The sequence below is a fragment of the Apus apus genome, chromosome 2 (genome assembly GCF_020740795.1).
Source record: "Apus apus isolate bApuApu2 chromosome 2, bApuApu2.pri.cur, whole genome shotgun sequence".
Lineage (NCBI taxonomy): Eukaryota > Metazoa > Chordata > Aves > Apodiformes > Apodidae > Apus > Apus apus.
This window is the reverse complement of record NC_067283.1, coordinates 77,119,012-77,146,602: the sequence shown is the minus strand read 5'-3', so window position 1 is coordinate 77,146,602 and position 27,591 is coordinate 77,119,012. Positions and strand designations below refer to the sequence as shown.

Sequence of the window (27,591 nt, the reverse complement as noted above, 5' to 3'; positions counted from 1 at the left end):
TAAACTTTAAAAACCTACTTACTTTTGAAGTCATATAAAGAACACCCATACCTATTCCCATGCAAAGTCAAGACTACATTATTCAAGCATCTACAAAAAAAGGGAGATGGAACACTTTTTTTTTTTTTTTTTTTTAATCTCTGCTGTATTTGTTTGGGATTTTCTTTACCTGGGATAACAACTTCATGGTATCAAGTCATGAGGAAACTTAATTCTCTTTACCAATAATTAACAGTCCCTGACTCAGTTACAGATTGTAACCGGATTATGACTACACCCAGTAAATTCCATTTACAGCATTTCTTAAGGTGTCATTTCATGATAGAGGTTAGTTGAGTAGAATCTTTACAGACATGAATGTCAAAACTAATGCTTTGGAAAGTGTTGGGTGTCCCTTTCTTCCTCTGTGAGCTTTCCTTAACCCCTTGCCCCACCCCAGTAAATCTAAAGCTTTCATTATTTGTACCATCTTTTACTTCGTTTTCACTTTTGCTCTTGACACTTCCCTTGTTTCTGTTCTACCTAGCTTTCTCTTTCCTTCTTTGTCTAACCTATCTAATGCATACTTCTTCCTTTGTAATAACAATAAAAGCCAGGTGACAAACAGGTATAACGAAAATACATTCCATATAGCAAGATAGAAAGTGGGCTCCAAGAACAGCTTACAATTATATTTGACCAAGTATACTGTATTAGCCAACAAATGCCACTGCACAAGACAGCATTTAAAAAGAATTCTCAAACAGTCTCACTCTCAAAACCAAGCATAAATACCCCGAATCAGGTAGAATGTACATTTTTAACCATTACATTGCCCAAATGCCTCTGCAGTCATATAGATTTACCTCAAATGCTTTGGACAATTTAGTGTCTACCTTCATCTGAAAACTTCTAGAGATGACATGATGTACTTACACTTAGACAATGAGCTCCACACAAGCATAGCAATGATGCCAACTTTCATTTAGACTGATTGTCCCAAGAGAGAACAGTACTGCTGCCCCTTCTATATATCATGGTAAGGGACCAAGAACTGGCATGAATCATGGGAAAGATGGATATAATACTTTTGCTTGAGAGGTTTCAGTCCAGCAGAATGTCTTATAGCCAGGCTGCAGAATAAGTCATAAGAAGAGCTTTCAAGAATTGTTGAATTTTATATTCTACAAAATAACATAATTTTATTTGTCCGTTAACAGAGGAACATGGAACAAGCAACACCTAAAACAGCAGTTACAGTAATGGAGGTCTGTCTTCTAAATCCCACTCTAAGGACTATAAGGCAAGTAATGTAAAATGCCTCATAAAATAACTGGACTCAAGCATGGAGTGGAATTTATACCTACTCTTTATTTTTGGTAATTCCATAAGACTTAGCAAAAAATCTCAAAACGGAAGAAAAAAAATCAGTTTGTCTGTGTAATTGTAGCAGCACCAGATGTTGACCTTTCAAATATCTTTTCTGAAAATACTTTCAAGAGACAAATGTACCAAATAAAAATTCAATTTAAAATTCTATTACCAATTACTTGCATGTAGTTTTAGTTCCAGACTGTCACAATTCAGTGAAGTCTCTTATACCTAGATTGGCTCAGTGAGCTGCAGTATTATTTTCTTTTATACCATTTTGACAATCAAAGAGCTATTCTCATAAAAGGTACCAATACGCACAGAGCATACCTCCCACCTTTAACAGCCACTCCACATCTTCCACATAAGGTTTTGCCAAATGGCATCAACCTTTTGCCAATTTTTTTATTATTATTAGTGTATAACATGACAAACAGATTTTGGAAGTTAAGATAGACTTTTATATCTCCCTTTTACTCCTCTAGCTTTCTCCTCTCCAGCTTATGTGCATTTACAATATGATAAGACTTTGATCATTTAACAGTGGGACTCTTGCATCTCAATCCAAAACACATAACCAGATCATGCTCCATACTGAGTCTCAGAATGAAATAAAGTGATACGGACAAACATTTCTTCCAGTAACAACACAGAGAGCTTGTACAGTCCTCTTCCCTCCAAAACTGCCTTCTGCACTCACCCTTTATGCCCACATTAAAATAAATTACAAAGACTTCCCTTCTTCTCAAACCCTTTCACTGCAATGCCTTCTTAATGATCTGATTGTCAAGATTATGTTTTGAGAATCACAGTTTTTTAAATCTATTCCTCTCTTCCTTCTGCTTGTAAGATACAGCTCCCTACAGTGTTGTGGGGAGGATGCCAAAACTCGTTTAAGAAAGTCTCAGAATTCTCTTGTCATATCAATATGGGAAAAATGTGAACTACTACTGAACACAAAGCAGTTTTAACTGCTAGTTAAGCATTTATTTGTTGTAGAAGACCTCAAGAAATGTATTAATCATTAAAAAAAAAAAAATAATCCACATAATATAGCAGAACAGATTTATGAAGGGCTGCACTAAAATAAAAACAAAATATGAGATTATGATTTTATCCTCCCTGCACACCCTGGATACGCGTTTTATGACTGTAACCCACATATGGAAAGTGGCATAAGGAAAAACGATTACACTGACAGAAAATGCTTTTTGTACAAAGGTAACAGTGTATTTCAATTAAAAAAAATTGTGAGTATTATGTGCAGATCATGGCTTTGGAACATATACCAACCCTCTTCCTTCTGGTAGAGTCTAGAAGTTCAAGGATGGAAGCATTAACAGAACTTTCTTGAAATCTTCATCTAAGCTCAGAGCACTAATTAAAGCTTGATTTCAGCTCTTGCAAGCTACTGAGGAAACCATAGAGGGTATTTTCAGAATCACGGGATAGAAGAGAAAAAGTAAAAGGCTTCCTTTGGGTCTCATTATAAGATGAGAGTTTTCAAGAAAAGCAGATTATCCAGAAAATGACATGGAAATCTAATTTAGATATGACGGAAAATATTACTTGTAATCTATAGAATGTGGTCAGAACAATAAAAAATAAACAAACAAACAAACAAAATGAAAACAGAAATCACTGATAAGAGCTTGACTAAACTTTGCTAAACATTTTCATATTCCTGACCATCTTTATTTTCTGAGATGGTGGGGTGTACTTGCAACCTGGGTATGGCACATACTCCACAGACTCTGGTGCCTCTTTTATGTTTTCATGTTTTCAACTTACGCAATCACAGCATTTTCCTCCAGGAGCAAGGATTGCCAGGGAGAGACTAAAGCCACATATTTGAAACAAGTAAGAACATCTTTGCAACAAGCTCACTAATCATTATGAAGTTTTTTATTTAGTATTTTTATTCAGCTTCATCAGGGGATGCAGACCAAAGCCTGCAGGTTGGATGGAGTCTAAGGGCATATGTGGCAATGAAAGTGACTCTAGCACTGTCCATGAAAACACAGATTAATCTGGGGTGTCTATAGGAAGTGCCCATCTGAAGTGCCTGTACACTAATTTGCACAACCTACAAAACAAACAGAAAAAACTGGAAGTAGTTGCAGACCTCTGCCCTCACTGAAGCTACAACTCATACTGTGGGACAGCTTGTACAACTGTAAAAACACGATGTATGGAGAACAGCTCTTTAGGAAAGACAGGCAGAAAGGAATAGAAGAAGACTGCACACTCTTCTCTCTTAACATGGGTCTTGACAATAATTATGATGGTAGCAAAGCCACTGAAAATAGGAATATTTTTACATTTTACAGGTCGACTAAAGATGATTTTGCATTATTTATCAGTAATTGTAACAAAGCTTACCACATTTGGTGCATTAGTCACTTTTCAAGTCCTCATAGTGGACTGACAAGTGCAAAAAGTCATGTAAAGACAACAGATTCTACAAAAACTTCCACCATAGATTTACGAAACACTTGAAAATTCTTAAATTCTGCAATTACAGAAAACAAGCTTGCTGCTACAAAATTCTGTGAAAGCACAGCACAACGATATCCACAGTTAACTGCATAGATCATTACTTTCTGTCACCAAATAATGTTTTAAGGTTGAACAAAAAATCCTGTGTATGGCCAATACATGAGATATTGAAACTTGTGCAAGCAGACTTTTCAACTCTTCTTTTAACCAGCTGCCAAATTATATCTCTGAATCAGAGAAAATATTTATATTTTTCAGTCTTGAATATTAATATTGAAATGTTGGCCCTGCCCCAACACACACTTCCCTACACACACTTACCCAACAACCCCCAGCACGCAAGCAACCTTACATATGAAAAGACAGATGTCAATGATTTATGTAAAGTCTTAAAAGCAGAACAACACTACCAAGTGCATGAGAAAATTTGGCATCATACCTCTGTGAAGGACCAACTATATCAAATAATTGATAAACTGATCAGAAATTCTGCTTATCTAAAAAAATAATACCAAAAATACATGAGACAGGAAAAACATTTCACATAGTAGCTCTATAAGCTGTCAAAACTGTACTTCATGTTTTGATTTCAAAGAACAACATTAATTTGATTAATGATTTTCTTTAAAAGTGCTCAAAGATACCAGAGGCTGTCTCTATAGCTTGAAAAAAAGGTTTTATGCAGGTTATTTGTAAAATCATTATGAGAGATTAAGAGAAAATCATGCACATGCTTCAGAATTATGCATTATGTATTCAGTATTATGGAGGCATGCAACACCTATCCTCAAATCCTAGTTATCTCAGTTTCTTGAAACTTGTGCCAACTTATTATCTCCTTTGCCACCACAGATGAATCAGGAAACAAATATTTTCCTTCCAAAAAGAGAGCTGAACACCCTACAAAATTTTATAAAATAATAAAGTTACCAAAAAGTGTATCGAAATACATCAAAATCTATCATAAACTCAACTGGAAGTGGCACGTTGAAGCACCTTATAATTGATCTGTACATGTATGGGGGGAAAGCAGGAATGCACAGTAGAGAGAAAAATACTTAATACTGTAATAGAAAACCCCCTTCTCTAAAGCTTACAATAAAGCATTCCTATGGCAAGCTATCTTGCCTCCCTTTCATGTGTGCAATATCTTCTTTTCATCCACAGACATCTGCTACTCTCACTTATACCAACAGCTGATCATGTAAGTAGGGACAACTTTTTCTAAAGCGTTGTCCTCGTTTCAATTTGGATAGAGTTAATTTTCTTTCTAGTACCTGGTATGATAACTGTGTTCTGGATTTAGGATGAGAAAAACATTGATAATACAATAAAGTATCATTTGCTTGCCAAGCAATGCTTACACTAAATCAAGGACTTTTCAGCTTCTCATACTGCCTTGACAGTCAGGAGCTGGGAAGGGGGACACAGAAGCTGGGAGGGGACACAGCCAGGACAAGTGACCCAAACTAGCCAAAGGGGTATTCCATACCATATGATGTCATGTTGAACAATAAAACTGGGGGCAGTTGGCTGGGGGGGCAGTGTAAGCTGCTCAGGTATTGGCTGGGCGTTCATCAGAAGGTCATGAGAAACTGCACTGTGAATCACTGGTTTTGTATATTCTTTTATCTTTATAATTTTCCCTTCCTTTTCTGTGGTATCAAATTGTTTTTATGTCAATCCACAAGTTATACCTTTTCCTCCTGATTCTCAACCCCACCCCACTGGGGCAGGGAGTGGGAGAACAGCTATGTGGCTTTCAGCTGCCTGCAGTGTTAAACCACAAGAAGCTTGCATGTTTGTTCCCAAAACATTTTGAACTTCCTACTGATCCACCTAGGAGAATCCAGAAACAGAGATGGTATCTATTGTATTGCTCATTTAATATATGCTTTTTAAATTTAGATTTCTGCATAAAACTTCCTCATAATGGTATTAGTGCTTTCACATAACTCAGTATTTACCTTTTCTAGTCCAGCCCTCGCCTCAGTCACAGAAGAACCCTTTCATACCTCATAGAAAATTATTGTGGCAGAAAGGTGCTTTGTATCTTCTAATTTGTTCCTAGTGCCTCACTAGTCAATTCCTCATTTCCAGCTAAGGAAGTGCTGGGATAATTGAACGCAATTGTAGCACAGAGCATTTCTATGCTCTACTTTCCAGTTTTGTCTTTCATTTGTTTCATCATCAGTCATTACGTAACTGTATGAGTGCACCTGAAGAATCCTGGCACTGTGTAAAAGCATATGATATGACTCCAACTAGGACTCCAAAAAGCTTATTTTCTACTGTGACAATTTCAATTTACTCAAAATTTCACCTCCCAGGCTGATCTGCAATTGTGAAATTTTATATGACTTCTGATTCTAAACAACATTTTACTCCTCTCTCAAATTCAAGACATGAATTCTAAGTTGACATTCTGTACAAGGAAGGTATTTTCACCTAAGGTATGAAACAGTTTCAATATTCCTTTTCTGTCTTTAAGTTTTGTTTTTGTTTGTTTGCTTTTTTTAATTAAGGAATAAAGAGCTTTTGGGTAGAGGTCTGTTTGAGCTTTCCATTTCAAATAAGAGGTAGAGCCAAGGGGAAGTATCAGATAATTCTCCCTAGCAATACCCCAAAACCTCACAGAAAGATTATTTTGCATTTCTCTCAGAGATCTGTAGCAGTTGCAAGCACACATTTTGCTCAGCATGATACAGATATTTCAGCATTCCGAAATTAAAAACACACCCTCAGTAATGAAAACACAGCAAAAAAATATGAGGAAACATTACAAAAGTAAATGCCCAGTTCAGTTTAGCAGAGCTTATGCAAATCACCATATGTCAGCTCAAGCTAAGTGGTCTTCAGCTAATAATGTTTCATTGTACTGCACTTGTCTAGCTCATAATGTCAATAAGACCATCTGATCTTGATATCATAAGTTATGGGATGCAAAATGAACTGCATATTACAAGGTTTCTGGTAGGTGAGATTACAACCAGAATCAATCCAAACTAGCATTTTTACTGGCTTGTTAATCTTTTAAATTTCCTGGAACATACTTGTTGCCACAGTATGAATTACCTTAGTTGCAAAGTTCACAACTTGCATAATAATATAACCTAGTGTTTTATGTCATAATATACAATGCTTTTAAATTTAGAGAGCCCTTACCATGTTTGTTATTATAAATAAATCAATGTAAAATGCTACTTAAATCAAATAAGCAACAGACCATCTAGATGTGATTTATAGCACAAACTTTACATCCAACAATGTATGCCAGACAAGATAACACAAAAGACTTCAGTAAAAATTGGAGATTCCCTAGTTTGGTCTAATATGATGCACTTAATGGCAAGTAGATCAGGTGATTACAATAGAAAAGTCTGTGAAGCTGTCCCCAATGACTGTATTCATCTAAAACTGTCAGTGGTGAGGGAAAAATCTCAGATAGTGAGATCTTATCAGCCACAGCTTTAAATACAATTATTGACACACTTAAGAATAAGCATGTCAATGGAACACATTCGTATTCTAGTGTCATCAGGCATTAAGTACATGGACTCCCCCCTCCCCAATATCCCGACTCATAAAAGCAGCAGCTGTCCATCAGCATGGAAGAATTGAGGTGTTTTCTTAGCAGAAGCTTGTATTTTCAGAGAAACCATCTGAGACATCTTGGTTCAGGCACACATCCATTATACTTGATAACAATCATCTGACAGAAGATTAAACCAAACTAAACTAACACAGTATTTTTACTTTTTACTGTTGTGCCTTTATCACTTGATCAAAGCAGTGAAATACCACTGTAACTCACATAGTCTACAACTAAAAAGAGTTTTTATTGCTTCCAATCTGTTTACAATGAGGTCTGTGAATTATGACTGAAAGCAAAAGGTACAACAGGACTGTGGAGCAAAATAACACATTAAAAAAGTCTGAACGTAGAGGGCATATTTTAATAATACTCAAATTCTTTCCTTAACAAATCACAAGAAAAGAGTTATGGTTTGGTCTCAAGCAACCTTGCTCTCAGTGTACCAGGTAGCACAATAGAGAAGACAACGGAGTGAGCTACATCAGGAGGCACACCTGATGCAGCATGTGGAGAGAAGAGACTACATTCCTTATCCTGACTCTCTTCCTAAGGCTGAAAATGAATATACTTCAGAGTAGACTACTGCTATTTTCACACATAGGAAACAGAAAATTTGTTCTTTATGTCAGAAAACAGAGGATGAACTCTCTTTCAACTACAGCTGTTATTTCTATTTCAGATAACCAAACTTTGAAAAATGGTAATGGCTTGCTTTTTCGCTCTTTTAATGAGCTGCAAAAAATCTGGCACCTTATCAGTGTTTTATTAGAAGTATTTAAAGATACACACTGTGAATGTTAGAATTTGGGTTGCTGTAATTTAAAGAAGATTGAGTGTTTTTTTCAAAGCTGTGTGAAAATGTACTGTTATATTTTAACATGATTTGACATAAATCTTACAGAGAAAAGTAGTGAAACTGACAGCTAAGTCAGTCTTTGAACAAATCCTGACACACTCACTGTCTGAAGGCTTTTTTTTTTTAAATTACCTCCCAGTTATATCACAGACAATAGGGGTTTGAAGTCAGGAAAGCTTTAAATCATTTTAGCATAGTCCATGCATGCACAATACAAAATATATTCAAATTTTCTCTTCTCTGCTCTCAGAAAACTCTGTGTTTTTAACAGAAGCTTCTGTTCTTAAATGTCTCTAGTAATGAAGACTTCATGCTTCCTCTATTTCACTGGCATTTTTGCCATTATAAGACTTTTAGTTATATCCAAGTCTTTCTTGCTATAAAATAAGCAATCACTTAATTCATGCCCTACTTGTCCTAAATCTGGACAAGTTATTGTCCCCTTTATTATGTCAATTGAAGATTTCTCATTTATTCCATCTACTCTGACTTTACAGCCATACTTATTCAAAGGTTCTCTCATGTCGTATCATGTCGTGTATTTTTTTTAACAGACCAGATATGTTGCTCTTTTGCAAAAGTCTCCCCTTTTTATTTTTGAAAGTATAATGACCAAAACATTACAAAAGCATTACTGAAGCTGAATAGAAATAAAAAATGGTCTCCCAGAATACATATAGAGTCACAGACTAACTCGGGCTGGAGGGACATCAGGACATCTTTTGTCCAATCTTCAGCTCAGAGCAGGGTAAACTGTGAGGTCAGACCAGCATGCTCAGGGCTTTATCTTGAGTGTATCTAAGAACAAAGACTAAAGAGTCCCTTGGGGAAGCCTGTTCCACAGTTTGACTGTCCTCAGAGTTAAAATATTTTTCCTTATATCCAGTCTGAACCCCACTTGTTTCAGTTTACTCCTGTTGCCTTTCATTCTCCACAGTGCAAGCCCATGAAGAGCCCAGCCCTATCTTCTTGCTAACCCACCTGCAGGTGTTGGCAAGCTGCTGTTATATCCTCCCAAAGCAGTCTCTTCTCCAGGCTAAACAAGCTCTGATCTCTCAGCCTCTTCTCACAGGGCAACTGCTCCAGCTCCTGAACAGCTTGAAGATCCTCTGCTGATCTCGCTTCAGTTAATTGTTGCCCTTCTTGCATTGAGGGGCCCAAAACTGGATGTAGCATCTAGATGAGGTTTCACAAGTTCTGAATATAAGCGAGATAATCCTTCTCCCTCAGTTTCCTCGCTGTGCCCTTCTGAATACAGTCCAGGTGCAACCTCTGATGGCCCCAGGTTAGACCCGAGGCACTTTGTCACAGGCTTTCAATTAGTACATGACCCATTAACCAATACCCTCTGGTTCCAACTATCCAACCAGCTTTTTATCCAGCTAATTTTCCACCCATCCAGAATGTAACCCTCAGTGCTGAAAGTGTTGAAAGCCTTATTTAAGTCAAAGTAAATAACACCCATTGCTTTCTCCACAAATTCAGTAATTTCATCACAGAAAGCAAACAGATTGGTCAGGCATGAATTCCATTGGGTAAATCCATGCTGACTGTTGACAATCACTACCTTATTTTTCATGGCCCCAGACCCAGGCTAAAGGAGGATTTAATGATTTCCCCGGAAACTAACATGGAGTGTCCATAACTGTAATTCTCTGTATTGATTTTTCACCCTTTTTTGAAGATGCGTGCAAAATTTTCCACCCTCCAGTCAACGAACCATGACCCAGACTTTGCATCCTACATCTTGACATGATTTCACAGAGCCATCTTCAGTTTGTAATCCCTCTTCCCCTCCCCCATGCACCTGAATACTACTATAGAATCATAGAATCATCAAATGGTTTGGGTTGTAAGGGACCTAGAAGATCATCTAGTTCCAAACCCCCTGCAAGGGCAGGGACACTTTCCACTACACCAGGCTGCACAAAGCCCTGCTCAATGTGGCCTTGAACACCGCCAGGGTAGGGGCATCCAGAACTTCCCTGGGCAACTTAACCAGTTGTTCCTCAGTCTGTATTTAGTCTCTGCTGATTTCTGCAGGATGTTTCATTTGTCTAAGTTTCACCACAGCTTTTGGTGATTACTTCTCCATTTTTCAATGTTATTTTGAATTCTGAGTCTAGCCTCTAAACACTCAACTCTCATTAGACTTTTAGATGGCAAAATTATCTACAAAACTGATAAGCAATATTTACTTTTCACCACCCACTATGTTAATGACAAAATTGAATAAAGCCAGGTCTAAGACCAAGGCAAAATCCTTATGACACACTTTCACTCCAGATGTAAGCCACTGTGTCATTATGCAGAACAGTTCTGCAACCAGCTTTGTGCTGTTTCTTTCCTGATCCATCTAGATCAAACACAAATTAAAATGCCATATGAAACAGTACCAGAATCCTTACTTTATCAGGATTTATGACACCTTCTGTTTCACTTCTATCCATAGAACCATAAGATTAAAGAGCTTCCATGTAATTTATTCATAATCTGTGCATTTCTATCATGCAATTTAGCTTTTAGCTCTTGTTTCTCATTTTTAGAACTCAGAATAAGTTAGGTCACTCATCAGCAAACTAGAAGCTTATTTTGTTAACATTACAACTATGTAATAGATTGCATTGATCCCATCTATATCTTTTACAACAGCAGTCTTAAAATGTAAAGATTTTTGAGGGGGTCAGGTGAATGATGGATATAAGAAAGGAACTAAAGATTTTTTGGGTTTTTTTTTTTCATCTTTAGTGAATTTATATTGCCTGGATTTTAACATGGTCATTGTGAAATAAAATCAATAGGCCTATGTTGCAACAGCAGCCAACTGAAAGATCTTTTCGAGATAGGAGTGGCAGCATGATGTTCCAGGATGGACAGCCAGCAACACTGACAGAATAATTACTTACAATCAAGTCATCTGTAACACTTCAATTTTGCTTTTTTGTGGGTGTATATTTTAAGAAAAAACCCTATTTTAATTAAAAACAAACAAACAACCTGAAATTGTTTACAGCAATTCAACCACACTAGAGTTGGATTTTCATACTCAAATGCCTTACTTTGTATTTTACTTCAGCTAAACCTCAGATTTACATCATAAAAATACCTTTCCCCAGGTGCAGTGAAAGTAGAAAATCCTATACTATTTGCAGTGATTTATAATCAACATTGCTAAAAATTAATTGATTTTAGGAATGAGTCATGCATAGCGTGTTAATGGCCACAGCCTCTATGTGCTTTATTTCCCTGCATAGTGGAAGAGTTTTCAATAGATTGTATTTCATATTCAAGGTGGTAGATATTCCTATCTTGTACAATAGGCACTTAATGATTTTACAGCATTTTGTTCACAGGGTTTTTTACCCCATGAAGTCTGACTGAAATTTTTATAGCATGTTGTATATACCCAGTGGACTGTAACAATCTGAATTTCTGTGATATCCTAGGAATACATATTTAAGTAATTCTTTAAAAGTTTGTAACAGTTTATAATTGAAAACCTCAGCTCCATTACTTCCAAAGCTTACATAAGTCATACCACTAAGCCACTGCAAGATCAGTGTCAGGCTTACCAATGCAAATCAAGATTTGTAGACCCTAGTTCTGTAGATGCTCCCATAATGCTTACTAACGATGTCCTGATCAGATAAACAAATGCAACCATGGCATCCATTACCAAACAAAATCCCCTGGTAAGAAATGGTTTGTAGCAAAAGAAATGTGGAAACACCTTTTAGCATCTTTATAGAGTCATTACACCCCAAACAACAGGATATTAAAATATCCATATTATTCCCATAAACCCTAGAGAGGTTGTGTAGAAAGTACAGAACTTTCTCCAGTCCTTCATGGACACACAGGTTCTGAACCAACAAGTTGACAGCACAGAAGAGCAGAAGGAAATGCTTAAAAATATCTTGATTGACTTCCATGATTAATATCAATTTCATGTTCAAAGCATATGCAACCAGCATAGTGACACAGTATCACTAGATGCATTATTCCTTTGCTGCCTGGCAAACAAGGACAACATTTCAATAGCAAGAACGAAGAAAACTGCATCAGTACAGCTTCTGCTTAATGACTGTCTCCTTGGAGAGGCAAAGTATATTAAATGTAAATTGAATTCCTACTTTGCTCTTGATAGCATTCATCTAAATATGGGATTAAGACTGGGAAGAACCTGTGCAAATTTTGACCACACCAAGCATTGAGTAAAGTTAGCGCTTCAAGTCGCAAAAAAGGTAAGAATTTTTCTAAGTGAATTCCACTGAGTTTTTGAACACATACTCAAGATAGTGAGCTTGATATTTTGGCTCTTATCACTGTATGGATCTCAGCTTTTGATCCTCTAAATGTCACCATTCTTTCACACTCCCTTCTTTCTGAAGGCATGCTTGCTGCAGTAAGCAGAATGCAAGCAGATGCTCACATAATGAGTGTAGTACCACATAAGGATGCTCAAAAGTTGAAGACTAATTGTTATGACAGCCCAGTGACACCCCATTGCTAATAAGTCCTTTTATTTAAAACTAATTAGTTTTGGCATGATGCTGTACTGGTAAGATAGCAGTATAAATTGCTTTGAAGTACAGCAACCCATGACTCTCAGTGCCACAAACCACTTTCTGAAATAGTTAAGATGTAGATAGATTTTTATTTTCTAGTCCTACTTTTACCTAAATTAATAGATTCTGAGGTTTTTGCTAGGTTGTGGTCATTCGTCCTGGCCTTTAAGATATCAGCACTGTTCAAGTGTATTCAAAATACCAAGATTCAGTAGCTGTGTAAATATTTTCATGCAATTCTCCATTGCTAATAATCCACAAACAGCAACAACAACAGAAACAACTAAACAAAATAAAACTCCACCAAGCAAAAAAACCATCAATGTCTTTTTTTTTTTTTTGTAACTTAGGCTTAACTCCTGAAAAAACTCAAAAGTTCCAGAACATTCTATTTTCCTTGAAAAGTTTTAAAAGCAATTTCTTTGGGCAGGTATTTCTGTGGCATTGTAACAACAACTTGTCATTTTCTTCTTATCATTGTTTTAGATTAAAATAAAAAATTGCATAAGTCTGGTTTAATGTAACTTTCATTTCAACCATGTGAAGCAAATTTGGAATTTCCTTAAGAACTTGATTACCTTGGATCACTTTCAGACTTTGTTTTTGGAAGTCAGAATTCCATCAGGTGTAGTCTTTGAAACTTCAATATTTGTTCAATCAGCTTGTAAAAAAGGGTAAAAACTGATCCACACTCAGAAAATTAGTATCTTTCAAAATTATCTCAAATTGGATTTAAAATCTGAAGAATCCCAAAACAACAACATGTTTTGAAAGGTGCATGCATTTGTGCATGAAAAGATTACAAAAAAACCTCAGTCATTGAATGGTTTGGGTTGGAAGGGACCTCGAAGAACCTCCAGCTAAGCAGCTATAGTCTTAGATATACTGTTGTATTCAGCACCTCATCAATCTACTTTCCTAAAATAGCATGTCTATGTCCATAATCCATACTACAATTTATAGAAGGCTTTATTAAAATTAATAAAAAGACTTCTTCCTTAGGCCAAATTGACACTCCTACATACAGTTTTTGTAAGTTCACCAAATAGCTGGCTGTTTCCTTCATTGATTTACTTTAATGGTTTTAATGAACCATGGGCTCTTAACCAGTGGTCCATTCCAGGACACACGGATGCAGTATGAAGTGTTTTATAAGGATGAAAAACTGTGCATGTAGTACACATGTATGATATGAAAAAAAACAACAGTATTGATGGGAAATAAATAATCTTCAAGTTTACAAGAAATCACAGAAAGAAAGAAGTCTATGTACAAATAGCATCCTAGCCCAGTACTTAGTTTCATTAGCAACTGCATAATTCTTGCCTACCATGGTAGATAGAATCACAAAATCGTTTTGATTGGAAAAGACCTTCAAGATCATTAAGTCCAACCATTAACCTAGCACACTGCTAAGTTCATCACTTAACCATGTCCCAAAGTACCAAATTTACACATCTTTTAAATATAAATACTTCCAGGGATAGTGACTCGACCATTACCCTGGACATCCTGTTCCAGTGTTTGATAAACCTTTAAGTAAAGAAATCTTCCCAATAAATAACACTCAAGAATTAAAAGGAAAATTCCCACTGAATTGAAGCCAGATATTCAAAGCTTTGAACCATATTGAAATACCATCCAAGGCAGAATACAGATTAGTTTGATTTATAGTGCTGATCAATTATAGTGCTGGATTCAATTTTTAGAGGTTTTAAAAGTTTTTATCTTTTCTTAAACCAGAAAATTGGAATAAGGTTTTTCATAACTGTTTTCAAACACTTAGTACACTTGCTTGCAAAATAGCCTTGGTTTCCTTAGCATTATTATTTATAGACCCCAAACGAATAATGCTTAGATACCTCTTCATAATTCTATCATTAAAAGAAAGATTACTCAAATCTTGCACTTCCAGTGTAGACTTCAGGGGGATCAGAATTAATGCAAAGATCTTTAAGCAGCTGTATTCTTTAACAACAACAGTAGTAGCAGCAGTAGTAGTAGTAGTACTGCTAATAATAATAATGGAATGGTCTTGTCATACATAATTTGTTTTCTAAAATAATTTTATATTGCATACATACATATGTGACCCTCTGCCTACATGCCAGAGACTGGAAATAGTTGACAGAATAAATATTTGGAATCATGGAAAAGAGACAGCTCCAAAGACTACAGATTTATTAAAGGCTTTCTTAAAAAATATCCAGAAGAGAACAAGAAGGACCCACAGTCACAATGTATTCTTTATTTGTAGCTGAGAGGATAGCTCACAAGGACACCTAGAAGAAAAGCTAAAGCCTACAGAAATACAGTTGGGCTAAGATAGTATGACTTGTTCTAAAAGAATTAAAGAAAAGGTACCAGCAGATGATGTTACGCTTTGTCTCCTAAGCCTGCTAGCAACACATCATATTCAAATTATTAATTGTACTTTTTTATTCTACTACCAAGAAAGTTACTGAAAATGGGGAGTAACAAAAAAAAATCCTTTCTGACTGCTCAGAATTGATCACTGATCTCCAAGTGTTGTTTTCCTACCGCCTTTTGTGTTGTGTCTATTAAGCAGAGTTTCCAAACATATTCATAAACATGAACATTAAAAAAAAAAAAAAATTAGAAACAAACTATTGTTTTACTTAGAAACAAACAATGGGCTCAGTCAAGAATCATTCTTTTTTTTTTCCTTCTTTTGTGGAAATGTAAATTATTCCTTTAATAGTAGGAATACTTTTAAAATCAGTTTTTAAATGTTTTCTTTTTTTTGTCCTTTCTCAAAAGGTAGGTGCTACTGTAGACCCAGAGAAGCTTTTTGAAAAGCCGAAACCCTTTATCCCTGAAAAAAGGTTACATGCAGAGCAAATTGTAATCCTTGGTTTTGCAATATTGCTTTACAAGGTTAAGAAGATGAATGTTCATTGGTTTTAATCCTTACCATGATTTACGAGGATCTGGGTATCCTTTCCCCAGAGTATCTAAAACTGTGCGGTTGTTCTGCCTGCTGCTTAAATTACAGAGCCATCTGCAAAATAAATTATGGATTGTTGTCCCACAACCAAGATGCCTCTTTATCTCTCCTGTAGTATTTCTTTGATAACAACAAAAGGATTTTTTTGCCTTGTTTATCACTCTCGTTTTGCCATACTGGGTGATACTATGATGACCTGGATTGCTGCCTGCTATGCACACTTTAAAACAACACGTTCAGCTGTAAAATCCCACAGTGAAAACGAGGGGAGGGAATGGGCTCTGAGAGACAGGGCAGACAGCTACATCATTTTTGTTTTGTGCATTAAGCTGTTCAAAGTTTACAAATCTAGAGCTTATTTTCTTCATCTTAACAGAAATTCATGTAGCTAAATCAAACATTTGAGAACTTAAACCCATTCTGAATGAGGCAAATATAAAGCTTTTTTTGTTGCTCTAGTGTATATGAAAAGTCTATCTCACACAGCATAGATGTACATCTGTGCATCTAAAATAGTGTAATGTGTGAAGCTTATAGCATAACAATGAGAATTAGATCATTATCCGGTTTAAAATTTTAAGCCATATTATCAGTATGTGGCTAATTTTATAATCTTGCATTTCAAAACTTTATTTCATAATCTATGCAATTAGAAGATAAGATCATTATCAGTATAAAGTCAGCTAACTGAAAGGAGGCTGTAGTGAGGCAGGCATTGGCCTCTTCTCACAAGAGAGTAACCGGTAAGACTAGAGGAGAAATGGCCTCAAGTTGCACCACGGGAGGTTTAGACTAAGAATTAGGAAGAATTTATTTACTGAAAGAGTAGTTAGGCACTTGGAAGAGGCTACTCAGGGAGGTGGTGGCATCACCATCCCTGGGGGTATTCAAGAATCGTGTAGATGTGACACTTCAGGGCATGCTCTAGGGGGCATGGTTGTGTTTTTTGTGGATTGTGTGGTGTTGCTGGTTTTGTGGGATGTGTGGTTGTGGGGCATTTTGTTGTTGTTTGTTCAGGTGGGTTCTGTTGTTACCTCCTCCTCCACTGCCAGTGCGTGGTTGAACTAGGTGATTTTGGAGGTCTTTTCCAACCATAACAATTCTGTGATTCTGGGATAGTTTAAAGTAACTGGTCCAAGTTTTTAAGTCTTCAGAAAAAAAAACAAACTAACCAACCAAGGCTCTTCACAGTACAGATGCAGCTACTTTTTTACAATAGTATGTGTTTCCCTCTCAGTCTCTCCTCTCAATCCTATTCATCCTTTGTGGACTGTGAATCACTGTTCCAAACAACAGATATGCTTTAAAGTGACATCAAAGCATGCCAAGGTTCATCTTTGTGCACACAAAGGCGTTCTCAGAAGGTATTCTAAGTGCGATTCTCATGAAGTTTTAGATAAAATTTAGTAAAATAATTCCACCTTACTTGCTCTCTATTATGCCTCTCATTATGGTTTCATACTGTCTACCTGAATTACTTGAAACAATATGCAATTTTGCTTATAACTTAAAGAAAAACAACACCCAAACCTTTTAAAAGCAAGTGCATGGCAATATATCATTATTTTTCAAATTAGAAATGACAGTCACATCTCTAGCTCCTTTGGCACAATTCCAGCAATCCTAGTCAAGATAACAAGTGCTAATAGCACTGACATCAGAGACCCCCTTTTTACGTATTCAGTTAAGTCTGGCTGGTGTGGGTGATACAGTTGTGGGGGTCTACTACAGACCTCCAGATCAAGATGAGGAAGTTGATGAGGCTTTCTACAGGCAGTTGAAAGCAGCCTCACAACTACAGGCCCTAGTCCTCATGGGAGATTTTAACTACCCCGATATCTGCTGGAAGACTTACACAGCCAGCCTTTCACAGTCTAGGAGGTTCCTCCAGTGCATTGATGATAACTTCTTAATGCAAATGGTGGACAAGCCAACTAGAAGAGGAGCGCTCCTGGATCTTGTATTAACTAACAAGGAGGGCCTTGTTGAAGCAGTGGTGGTCAATGGCAGCCTTGGCTGCAGTGATCACGAGATGGTGGAGTTCAGGATCCTGTGTGGAAGGAACAGAATACCCAGCAGGATCAGAACCCTGGACTTCCACAAGGCAAACTTTGGCCTCCTTAATCAACTGTTAAGGGAAATCCCATGGGACAGGGTGCTAGAAGGTAAAGGGGCTCAAGATAGCTGGTCAACATTCAAGGACCACTTCTTGCGAGCACAGGATCAGAGCATCCCAAGGGTTAGGAAATCTAGTAAGGGAGCTAGGAGACCTGCATGGTTAAAAAAGGAACTACTGGGCAAACTCAAGTGGAAGAGGAAAATCTACAGATCATGGAAGGAGGGGCTGGTCACTTGGGAGGAATATAGGTCTGTTGTCAGAGGATGTAGGGAGGCAATTAGGAAAGCTAAGGCCTCCTTGGAACTTAACCTTGCAAGTCAGGTTAAGGATAATAGAAAGGGCTTTTTCAAATACATAGCTAACAAATCTAACACTAGAGGCAATATTGGCCCTCTGATGAACGAGGTGGGAGCCCTGGTGACAGAGGATATAAAGAAGGCAGAGGTGCTGAACGCCTTCTTTGCCTCTGTCTTTACTCCTGCAGGATTTCCCCATGAGCCCCAGATTCATATAGCCCCAGAAGAAGTCAAGATTAAGGAGGAGTTTGCCATGGTAGATGAGGATTGGGTTAGGGATCAGTTGAGTAATCTGGACATCCATAAATCGATGGGTCCGGATGGAATGCACCCAAGGGTGCTGAGGGAGCTGGCGGAGGTCATTGCTAGGCCACTCTCCATCATCTTCGGTAAGTCATGGGTAACAGGAGAGGTGCCTGAGGACTGGAGGATAGCAAATGTCACTCCAGTCTACAAGAAGGGCAAGAAGGAGGACCCGGGTAACTATAGACCAGTCAGCCTCACCTCCATCCCTGGAAAGGTGATGGAACAACTTGTTCTTGTCACTATCTCCAGCCATATCAAGGATATGGGGGTCATCAGGAGCAGTCAGCATGGTTTTATCAAGGGTAAATCATGTTTGACTAACCTTATAGCCTTCTATGAGGAAATTACTAGGTGGATAGATGATGGTAGAGCGGTAGATGTGGTATACCTTGATTTCAGTAAAGCATTTGACACTGTCTCCCACAGCATCCTTGTAGATAAGTTGATCAGGTATGGGTTTGGTGATCAGGTAGTGAGATGGATCAAGAACTGGTTGATGGGAAGGAGTCAGAGAGTTGTAGTCAATGGGGCAGAATCTGGTTGGAGGTGTGTGACCAGTGGAGTCCCTCAGGGGTCGGTACTGGGACCGGTGTTGTTCAACATCTTCATCAACGACCTGGATGAGGGTATAGAATGTACCCTCAGCAAGTTTGCTGATGACACTAAGCTGGGAGGAGTGGCTGACACACCAGAAGGCTGTGCTGCCATTCAGAGGGACTTAGACAGGCTGGAGAGTTGGGCGGGGAGAAACATGATGAAGTTCAACAAGGGCAAGTGTAGAGTTCTGCATTTGGGGAAGAAAAACACCATGCACCAGTACAGGTTGGGGGCTGACCTGCTGGAGAGTAGTGTAGGAGAAAGGGACCTGGGAATCCTGGTAGACAGGAGGATGACCATGAGCCAGCAAGGTGCCCTTGTGGCCAAGAAGGCCAACGGCATCCTGGGGTGCATTAGAAAGGGTGTGGTTAGTAGGTCAAGAGAGGTTCTCCTACCTCTTTATTCTGCATTGGTGAGGCCGCATCTGGAGTATTGTGTCCAGTTCTGGGCCCCTCAGTTCAAGAAGGACAGGGATCTGCTTGAGAGAGTCCAGTGCAGAGCTACAAAGATGATTAAGGGAGTAGAACATCTCCCTTATGAGGAGAGGCTGAGGGAGCTGGGTCTCTTTAGTTTGGAGAAAAGGAGACTGAGGGGTGACCTCATTAATGTTTACAAATACGTAAGGGGTGAGTGTCAGGGAGATGGAGTTAGGCTTTTCTCAGTGATGACCAGTGATAGGACAAGGGGTAATGGGTGGAAATTGGAGCATAGGAGGTTCAAGGTGAATATGCGAAAAAATTTTTTTACTGTGAGAGTGACAGAGCACTGGAACAGGCTGCCCAGGGGGGTTGTGGAGTCTCCTTCACTGGAGACATTCAAAACCCACCTGGATGCGTTCTTGTGTGATGTGCTCTAGGTGACCCTGCTCTAGCAGGGGGGGTTGAACTAGATGATCTTTCGAGGTCCCTTCCAACCCCTAAGATTCTATGATTCTATGATTCTATGAGATTCTATGATAAGTCACTGAGATACAGTCTTAACTTTGTAATTCCTTTTGACTACATCAGAAGTCCACAGATTGGTAAGAGAAGATACATAACTGAAAATTGTGTTGTGCTGTTTGTCCCAAAGAACAACAAGTAAAGACAGGCTTGAGCCCCTCCCAACTTTGTATCTGAAGTTTTCATCAAAATTTTATGGCAAATATACATCTTGAACTTTTAAGTATTTGCCTAAGATATATCACACCATTAACAAAATGCGGCCACATGTAAAATAACTTGTCTTTTATATCAGTCACACAACAGCACTGGGCAGCATAAAAGTATATTATCCATTTAAATCAAAGATTGTATAAAATGGAATTTGGGAACAATGTCTTACCATAAATAAAATATCAATATTTTTTAATAAACATGATATATACAGGCTTTTATTTAATTTTCCACTGAAATTAAACCAGAACCAGTCTTAAAAAGCTCGTCATAGCTTTTGCCTTTTCCATATAACTTCATCAGAGGACAACTGGCATCCAGATTTTCCAGTGATTGCAATGCAATTACAAATGAGTGTTCCTAGCAAGTATTCAACAAAGCTGTGATACATGGAGTATTACTGAACTTAATCGTTCCATGTCACCTGTACTTCTCTTCTCCAGGGTGCAATGCCTCATAGACCAAATTGCTACAAAAACACCCAACCCAAAAAACTCAACAACCTTTGCCATCTTCTGGAGACTGTGCTTCAAAGTCATTTAGGCTGTTACCTCAAAATACAATTAACTTCAAGTTACAAACTTCATATCTGCCTCTAACTGATTTTTTTGGTCATTCTCAGCATTACATTCTTGCCAAGAATGTAGTAAAACTAGTTTACAGTACATTACATAAGCAACAACCAAAGTAGACAAAGGTATATTAATAAACATGAGGAAGCCTATGACATTGTTTTTTACTCCTGTAAATGAGGTTCTGCTAAAGTATACATTTGAAATTAGTCAAATACCATTTGACAAAAAATAACAACCTCCAATTATGATAAAAAATCATTATAAAAATAAAGTTCAGAAAGAGAAAATTAGTTTCTATCTTTTAGGAGGTGCAGAATACACTGTAAAGTTACTTTTATTTTCTCCAATCTACACAAAATTTGAAATAGCCTGAAAAAGATAACACACAACACTGTCCTTTGTAAATAGTCAACTGGTCAGTTGTAGTTCAATCTCTAGATTTCATCAAGTATTTCTGTTCAAATGTCCATCAAAGATAACACACGTCTGGATTTCTCCAGCTCAATTTAATGGGCCTAAAACTGACTTGTGTTTAATACAGAAATAACAAAAGTTTAAAACAAAACAAGCAAAGAAACAAAAAACAAATACACAAAAACCACAACAAAAAAATCCCAAACAAAACAAAACTAAAAAAAAACCAAAATGAACAAACCCCAAGCAAAACAAAAAAAAATCCTGAAAGGTAAGAACTAAATCCATTAGGTTTCACATAATGAGTTGTCCACAATGACTAAAAGATTCTTAGAGATTATACAGACAAATAGAGATTTTTTTTTAAAAGCCCACGTGTAAATATGATGCCACATCTTCCAAGTCCTTACGTAAGTGAAGTTCAGACCTTAGATGGCTTCATTCACCAGAATCCTCAACTGATGGGATCACTATAGCCTGTATAAAACATACAAAAGTTAAACGGTTGTTGTCAACAGTTGTTCCTCATTAGAATGAAGAAAATAACAGAAAAAAAAAGAAAAAAAAAAGAGGGAATGCCTTATTAGGGAACTCAAAGTAGCATTAAAAAAACCCACAAAACTGATCACCACACAGCACTTTTCCTGTGTCTGTTGTGTGACTAGACTAGCAAGGTGAGGAGCAGGACATAGATACCTCTTTCCACTGAGGGAGCCCACTGAGCAAGCACTCAGAATTAAGCTGCTCACATTCCTTATAGCTGTCTAAAACTCATGGGATTTTTACAACCAGTAGGCATTACTGCAGAAAATCATATTATGGCTCTGATTTGTATGCACTGCCTTGGCTGGGTTTCCTTTGTGCTAGCTATCATTCATCACAGCATGGAAATAAACATACAAGGATTTCTTTGAAAACGATGGAGGAGTGATAATACACGCTAGGGACATCGCAAATAATGCTTTATTCTTTTCACAATGGTTTTGCAGCCAATTTTGTCACTATCATAATAGTATAAATAAGTATCACATGTGGTGGGATGTTTTTTTTTCTCATGAATGTAAAGTCTATAACTCACAGCTTCCACCAGCAACCCATCCTGAACTGGTTTCTGTTAGAGCTCTCAGACACATTTTTATCTGAACCTTGATCTAATATTTAGAACACTAGGAAACCAAAATCAACCATTTTCCAATTTTTTCTATATTGGAATTTTGTAGACAGAAAATGAAATTGAGAGAAAAAGGAAATTAAAAAAAAAAAAAAAGGGTGTCCAAATCTAAGGCTGAAGTTATATTAAAAGAGAGATGGCATCCAGATATAAAACTATAAAAGCAGAGAAAACTCAAGGGAAGACAAAAGAGACCTGGTGATTATCTATTTGCATTCTTCCACACTCCAGGCAGAGTTCTTATCCAAGGTAAGGGCTACTAAGGAGACACCTAATATCCACTCTGTGCCGAAACATTATATTATAATAAATTGAGTTTTTTAGAAATACACAAACCCCAAAGTTGCAATGAACTGTATGAAAAGGGTTATAAGCTATTCAACCAGACATTAATAACCCCAATCTCCATACTACAAGTAAAGATTAAAACAAAAGTAATAATATCCTACAATATACATTGCATATCATTAATGTATAACTTTCTATGAGTTAATACATAATCTCTTTCAGAGCTTTAGGAAGCTACAATATTTTATTTGGGGAAAAAAGAAATCACAGCATTTCCTTTAACTTCATTGGAAGTATTTGTTCAATAACTGTCTTTAATTTTGAAATTATTACTGCCATTCAATCCCATATTTCATATGACCAATTAATTTTATTCCCTGAGAATGAACTTACTGTATGAGCAATTGACTCTGACTCCAATAGGTGGTACTTTTCAAATACTCAGACCACATGTGAGTGATAATCTCTTCTTCCCTTTAAATTTTCCATATTTGAGAGGCAGGAAGCACCAGAACCAAACCTACCCAGTTTAAAAAGAAAATTCCTTTTAACTTTCTCCATAAGAAAAGCAGGATTTTAATCACATTCTTTACTCCAAGCTTACAAAACCAACCACATTCACTTTCCTTTTTAAAAATTTACTTGTAGTCTTTATATTTAAAAATTAGTATATCTAATGACAAAGGAAATAAAAAATTAAAATGAAAAACAAAAATCCACACAAAACCACACCAAACAAAAAACAGTCCAAAGAGACAAGAATCCCAACACTGTTCAGGCATTTTCTGACTCAGAAAGTGAGTGCCTTCTTACACAAAATAAGTATTCAAACCAAACCAAAACAACCTGTTCATTCTCAGTGTTAGTTCTTCACATTATTGAATTGGATTTGATAGCAACAATATTAGCTTCATGGATCGATAACACTTGTTATCAGGTAAAAACAGCAGTTGAAGTATGCATTTAGAACTACAGACAATGCACAAGCCCAGGGTCTGCTGATGTAGTGGAAAGTCAAGAAAAATAAAGAAACCAGCTTTTAGGTGTTTGCACTGCAAGTTCCCATTCCCTTTAAAATATTGTTAGTATGCAGCATACAGCCCTAGTAATTTATTGCTTGGTTCCTCTTACCAAAACTATTGGCAACGAGAAAGAGATAGCAGTGACTGTTACTGCAAATAAGGACTGGAGTGCTTCTGCAAACCTTATCAATTTTTTCACAGTTGCATTGATTAAATTTTAAAAATCTTTCCTGCAAATACCCTATTTACTTGGCTGGAGGAAAAGTACAGCATGAGAATTATAATAAACAGTTAGGATTAATCATTTAGCCTGAGGAGGCTTACTGGGAACTATGGTGACATATGAATTCACTGGAATATATTTGTGTTCACAGAGAAGTTTTTGAATGCATTTACAAAACAAAAGTTAAAGCTGCCAGGACTGTGATCCTACGTGAAGCTGCAGGAAGCAGCAAGAGATGCAGAACACATGTATTTGGTAAAATAATATTTACTTTGATTTACAAATATTTTTTCAAAATACACTATTTAACTATTAGATGTCTAACTTGTACTACATGAAACTACGGCTCCTTACTCTCTTTTCATTTGGTATGTGGACTAGCTTTTGTGTTGGTGCACCCTTGCCCCAGCCAAGGGAGTGGCAGATCACAACTGGGGATAAAGGTTATTGTCCTGGTTTGAGCCAGGATGAAGCCAGTTTTTCTTTTCCTGATTTTTTTTTTTTTATTTCAGTGAGCTTTCTTCAACTAGCAACTGCGTGTTCTGCTAGGTTGATAAGACACTGGAATGTTTTTGTAATTGCTGGGCTCTCAAGGTCGTGCCTTTGCTCTGCCGGCTCAGACACTACGGGGGGATCTGTGGTCCCCCCTCCCCCCATGGGAGGCTGGGTTAGACGAACAGCAAAACTGGCCAGAGATATTCCATTCCATATATCTACGTAGGCTCGGGGGAAGGTCGGAGATGACAGAAGAAAACTTCCTTCCTTCCTGCTTTGCTCTCTCGCCGCTTCGCCTTGCCTGTCTATCTGCCTTCCTTTTTCTCTCTTTTCCTCTTTCTTTTGTTCGTGGCCGGCGTCTGGGACAACACCATCTGCCCATCATCATCGGACCATCGACCTCAAGCCCTCCTGACCCTCGTAACTCTCTGCCTTCTCCAGGAGCAGCTTCGGGATTCCTCGGAATTGTCTCATCTGAGGGAAGTGCTGTGGGAGTTGCTGGGGGTGGGGGGATGCGAGAGGTTTCTGCCACACTTTTGTATAATCACTATATATATATATATACACTCCAACATCACGTATTAATTTTCTAAATAAAGTTGCACTGTTCAGTTTTCAATCTAGACAAGTTTTTTTTTTTTTTTTCTCTCTCTCCTTCCCTACCTGGGTAGGAGGGGGAGGGGATCGAGAGCATTGTTGTCCAACTGGGTCAAACGTTGACAGTTATGGTTCCCATCTTGAAGACATTTGCGAATCTGGTATCCAGGCCTGTTCTTCTTTTCACATTCCCTTTACACCAATATTTATTCTTGATAAACAAAAGATTTTTCATGCAAGATACAAATTTTGGGCATGTCACATGCATGCAAGGCAATTTAGAAAGAATTTCCTCATACTGACAGGCTTTTTTACCCCTCACTTCTTCATGTACTTTTCAATATTCTTACTTTTACATTTGTCTGCACTGGTGTGTTTACAGAAATTCGGAAATTGAACAGAGACTAGAAAAACAAGAATGCCATGTAATTTTTTAACCTCTCTCCAAAATAGTAATAGCCAATTTTGTAAAGAACACTTCCATCTGGGTTTATTTGATAAATATTCTCTCTAACACAAATGCAACAATATACAGCTAATAATGCTTTCATGTTTACTCGCTCACAAATCAGTATTAAAACAAAACAGCACTAACTCCATTGCAGAAGCCTGAAATTCCCGTGATAGAATTCAGTAATAAAGCTTCAATGGACTACAGCACTGCAGGGTAAGTCTTTGCATCTACCCCTCCATTTTCCTATCTCTTCTACCTCCAGTAGATGGAGGCCGGTGGCTGTCTAAGGGAGTTGCACCAGTTACAATGAACTATCAATAATGTATGTCATAAAATTATCATATTTGTTCACCGTTTTAGCACCTTGTATTTTACAAAGACACATCTGAAAGGATTCAAAAAGACCTTATACAAATGCAATGGGTTTCTAAAATGGCTTTAACCCCAAGCAGAAAATGATGCAGCAACTTCAAGATCAGTGTCATTTTAGTGTGACAAAACTTTCAGCAATATGAGTATTACTTGAGTTTTAAATGGTCCAATGTTATTTTTCATTCTCTCCTATGTTTTGTCTGCCATATAGGCAAAGAGTATAGAAAAAACTCTACTAGCTGGACTAGCTATCTAGTAAAACAAGACAGAGATTATAATTCAGATACTGGGGACTGGGGGTTCAGGTGGGGCAGAGTGGGTGGTTTTTAAATAAAAGCAACCTAAGGTCCCACAGTGACAATACACAGCAGACAGTCAAACTCTAAGTTGAAAGTGATTTAAAAGAAAGTTAGAGAACAACCAGCTTGCAGAGGACTCACAGAATAGATTGAAGAAACAGGCAAACTAAAAAAACAGTCAGGAAGCATGCCTGTGGCAGCAACATTCTTCACAGGTAAAAAGAATTAAAGGAAATGGATAGTGAAGGAGATGGTAAATGTAACCAAGTTTTAAACAGAAGAGTAAGAGCAAGGCAAATGTAATCCTCACAATTTTAATATGACTCTCTGCATTCTTAAGATGCCCAGCAAGCTAAAAGACTTTTTTACAGGATTAAATTATACTGGTTTCAGGTGGCACTAATTATTAACATTAGACCATCCAGTTAAGGAGGAGAAAACACAATGTGACATAGACAAGCAGCTGTAAATCTTTAGCAGCTCAATTCAGGTATCCATGGATTCAAAACAGATCAAGCACAATTCCAAGGTCAAATAGCTACAAACTGACAAAAAAGAAAAGGTCTTATTGCCACATATTTTTCCTACTGAAAACAGTAAAGCCAACCCAACTTATTACAAATGAGAATTATCATTATAAAGGTTTTTTGAGTTCTGTTAGATATAACTTTCACTTTTACTAATGTCAGTCAGATGTGGCATATGGATTAATAGGAACCCAGAGTTTTTAATCCCTTAACAAAAGCCTGATTGCAGCTGTGATGTTTTGAATGTGCCAGTGGACCACAGCTTCACCCCTCCCTCACCTCCCAATGTACTTCTGAGGATGGGAGAGTAAAGAAGCTTCCTTGTTCTTTCCTTCCTTAAACCCCTCACAATGGGAGTAGCTACTTTTGCAATGAGAGTACCAGTTCACTAGGAACTGGAATGAAACCAATCACCCATTTCACATGGCAATTGCATTTCTATCAGAGAGTAATGATTTTCAGTCACTACTGACTTGGCTTGAATCTGAACTACTGGCTCAAAGGTCAAAAGCTTTCTAACCAATTATCAATCTCCTGGTCCATCCAGCCTCCTCTATTATCTTGACTTCCTTTAGAAGATTAATGCCGTTGCTATAGTTTAATCAAATAAGCCTTCGGCTCTGACATTTACTTCCACCCTACACCTGGCTTCTTCAGAGAGATGAGTCAAGAAAACCATAATAAAATTACTACTATAAATACCACCTGAAAATTAAATATTGACTGTTCAAGATTTATTTAGAAATTAAGACAAGAACTCTGTCACTACAATGAGTATTATTTTATGGTCTCTTAAACATCTGAATTTTGTCTGAATTTTCAGACAGGAATTCCTGTGGCTTCAAA

The 27,591-nt window shown here is 37.4% G+C and overlaps 1 protein-coding gene across 5 annotated transcripts in view; it reads right to left on the bottom strand.

Annotated features, from left to right (window-relative positions):
• The window catches only part of LOC127380456 (cadherin-12), a 545,741-nt gene that overhangs the window by 356,762 nt on the left and 161,388 nt on the right, over positions 1-27,591 (bottom strand). For 3 of the 5 annotated variants that reach the window (XM_051609381.1, XM_051609385.1, XM_051609384.1), the window contains exon 2: positions 21,708-21,774. The exons of 1 other annotated variant lie outside the window; for it this stretch is intronic. The gene's annotated coding sequence lies outside the window, so the exon portion shown is untranslated. One more of the 5 variants, XM_051609382.1, reaches the window with a different exon arrangement.